Genomic DNA, 3,451 nt, shown 5'->3' with positions numbered 1-3,451 from the left:
ATACACGCATAATCAAATAAATTCAAAATAAATTATTTTTAATTCACGTATACGTATGTAGGCGTCTGATTCTACTGCTGTGGGGGTCACGGGATTAGACAGCCCAATTCTATCCTTAATAAGGTCTCAGAGAGGTGCTCAAGTGTGAGAACCCGACGGCTCAGTCGGCTGCCAGGCCAGCGCCGGCCGCATTGTCATGACTGTTTCTTAGCTGTCTACGTTGGTAACAAAGTATGACTGGCTTCTCCTTGCAATTATTGTGTCATGACATTTCCTCTTCCACAGCACTACTTAAGGGGGATATAACAGATCACATGTCATGCAACAATTTTTTGCGTGTGGCGTGAGGAGAACCTCGCATGTCGTCGAAAGGTAGTACCCCCCCCCCCTCCTTTCCAACCCCTAGCTCATCAGCAAGCCTCAACAAATATTCCCTGCTTAAACAAGGGGGTACCCGCAAGAAATGTTACACGTGGACACATGCGGAAGGAAGTGTGCACTTGCCGTACACGCCCAAGTCCGAAAATCCGGTAAAAATTTGCAATCCATCGGGATTTTGCTGGATCCACATCAGACCCACAGTGGCTTTCGGTTACTGGCTCAGCGGCGCATTCTGCCCTCGTCGACTAATCCAGTAAAATTTAAATAAGTGGGCAGGATTATATATCCCCACCCCCTCTCTCTCTCTTTTAGACAGCCCCCAAAACTGTCGCTCTACCCGAAGGAAAAAGCCCCTCCCTCCCCCCTCCCACTCTGCTGTGTATTTTCATAGGAATGGTGACACAGAAGATGGTTACAAATATATCAGATGCTCGAGAACTGTACACTTTATTAGAACCCGAAAAGCTACAACCAAATCTTGAATAACAGGTGCACATGTGTAACCACCGAGGGGTCCGCCACTCAACCGTTCTTGTTCGAATCGCGTTGGTTTTGCCTGGTGGTGCTGCCCCCCCGGCCCGGTGTGCTTACGCACCAGCGGCGCCGCCCCCTGCCGCCTGCCCCCGCCGCCCGCCCGGCCCGCTCCGGCGAGCTCCACCCTCGGCGCTGTCTCCGTCCGGAGCGGCCCGGGGCTCGGAGAGGGAAGGCCCGGGGAGGACCGGAAGGGCCGGAGGCAGCCGGAGGATATACCGGAACAACCAAGCGGATCGATATAAAACTCGAGATAGACATTTGCCGGCGCCCAGTTCCGCAGACAGCTCGCCGCGGTGCAGTCGAGTAGGAGCTCCAGCGAGGCAGTCCAGGACGACGTCCAGCACCGGGAATAGCATGGCGCCGCCGTGGACTTCCCTCACATGGCTGGTGAGTATACGGTCCTGCAATTTAATGAATATGTTTGCTCGGTGATTTTAGCTTTTCAAAAATATTTTCGAAGTTTGTCAAAAACTAAAACGTTCTCCACAAAGTGTAAAAATTTTGAGGGCCAATAGGCCACTTCCCTCACTAGTCTAAGAGATACGTAGCTGAGATTACAATTAATTAGAGAGAGAAAGGCGATACCACTCAATCAAGTGATCGGCGACAAGAAGAGCGCAAAAAAACACTTTCCACGGACAAACTATGGAAATGCTTAACACTTGTAAGTGTGCAACTGCAAGTTGAATACTTGCAAGTGCTCAACTCGGTGTCTGTACACGTAGTACACTTGGAAGTTTGCAACTCGTCTGTTTGTGCACTTCCCACATAGTGAGCGCCCAATCCAAGAGAGTGTTCAGCAGGAGAGTTGGACACTTGAAAGTGCACAGCTACCAAGTTGAACACCTGTGAGGTACAACTACGGAGTTATGCACTTGCAAGTATTCAACTTATAGTTGCACTCTCGGTGTATCAGAGTATCTCTCTTGGGGATTATTGCTTATTTTCATTAAAATGTGTTCGTAGTTAGAAAACTACAAAGTAATGTTTGCGTATTCATTTGTTTACACTACACGCTGTCAAGAAAACCCACCACGGGACAGTTATTAGTTCCACAAAAATTAATCGTAAATCTACCGAGTCGCTTAGACCCCCAGATATTGCCGCTTAATACTGTTCTAGGATTACTGTACTGAGAGGCACGAAGTGCATTAGTGAATCAGAATGTGATTGCAAGTCATACGCCAGATAGTGCGCCAGCCACCGCCCTTCCGTTGCTGATGCCCCATATCTCACTCCCACGGTCGCCAGAAGGCGGCTTCACTAAGGTCCTGCAAAAAAAAAAAAAAAAAAAAAAAAAATCAGATTTGCACGCACTAATGTCACGTTATTTCTCATGGGACTTTAGAAACATCCCTTAGCCTGGCTGGGCCACATTGAAACGGATGTGATATGATAATTTAATCAATGCCACAATTTTGTTTAGATGTTAACCAGTGGTGACGTCACATTGAATGGTGACTATGGTGTCTTGTTTCAAGTTTTTTCCGATATTTAGAAATGTTTTGTGGGGTCTAAGAAGGAAGACCAGCGGCTTGTTTTTATTTGCCTCCGATATCCAGAAATGTTCAGTAGGGTCTGAATTAGAATTGTGGCAAATTTTAGCGGCCTAACAGCGGAAAGGAGGGGAGAGGGAGCAGGCGGTGGGAGAAAGATCTGTTGGGCTCGGCAGCGTGACGAGGATTTGCCTTAGCCACCACCCACGCTTCCCCCTAGAGGCATGCGGGTTTTTATCTTAAAAATTTCAATTTGCTGGCCTAGCGCTTGAAAACCTACTCTTTCCATATCGAGAGTTCAAGCTAGACACCAACTCAACATACTTGTGTACATCCATAGTTTAGTGTAGGTACTTCAACGTATCACCTGCTAAAAATGACACTAATTTCTTTCCGGGTGGCGTCAAGATGCACGCCGATATGCATGCACGCTTCGCTGCAGTGCGCACCTGCAGTACGCGCATCCGTGCACCTGTGCGCTATGTGAGTGCCAGGTGGGGAGCGAGCAAAGCTCCTGCCTGCAGCGGGGCGCGTGCCTGGAGCCGGGTAGGACCGACGAGTGGCCTCACAACGAGGAAGGAAGTTAGTTAGTTGCACCTCTCAGGGCAAGGCGAGAGGACTCTCTCTCTTCTTCGCGATACGCGATGTTAGACTGTCTCTTCACAATCACGCCCTCAACTGAGATAAGAAGTAAAGGAAAACCGTTAATCTAGTTATTATATTATCTATTTCCGAAAGAACGTCGGTGGTGCACTTTTTCCCGTGGGAGAGCTAATTAAGTGATTGGTTTGTTTGCCACTCGCTCTGGGCACTTTCCATATTATTACGACTCTGTACGTCCGTTTTGTTGCGCAAAAGTAAGTAAAGGCTGGTCAGGCAAGAAGTATAGCCCCCTCGTCGGCCCGGCTCGTTGGACTGGTATACTGTCCACGCTCTGGTTGTCTCCGGTAAGACGGCACTGGTTAGGAAGGAGCCCTGGTTGATTGCGGGAAAATCTACAGCCGCACGCCGTCGTAGTACGCCCGCCCCGCCTCGCCCCG

The 3,451-nt window shown here is 49.1% G+C and overlaps 1 long non-coding RNA gene across 1 annotated transcript; it reads right to left on the bottom strand.

Moving 5' to 3' along the window:
* Positions 1 to 1,178: 1,178 nt before the first annotated feature.
* On the bottom strand, positions 1,179 to 3,090 carry LOC127751243 (uncharacterized). The gene is made up of 3 exons (XR_008012036.1): positions 2,861 to 3,090; positions 2,099 to 2,186; positions 1,179 to 1,316 (listed from the first exon to the last, which is right to left on the bottom strand). It is a non-coding gene; the product is annotated as an uncharacterized LOC127751243 (long non-coding RNA).
* Positions 3,091 to 3,451: the final 361 nt, after the last annotated feature.

This window comes from Frankliniella occidentalis, unplaced genomic scaffold (assembly GCF_000697945.3).
Source record: "Frankliniella occidentalis isolate FOCC.00 unplaced genomic scaffold, Focc_3.1 Scaffold392, whole genome shotgun sequence".
NCBI lineage: Eukaryota > Metazoa > Arthropoda > Insecta > Thysanoptera > Thripidae > Frankliniella > Frankliniella occidentalis.
This window is presented reverse-complemented; position numbering and strand designations above follow the sequence as displayed.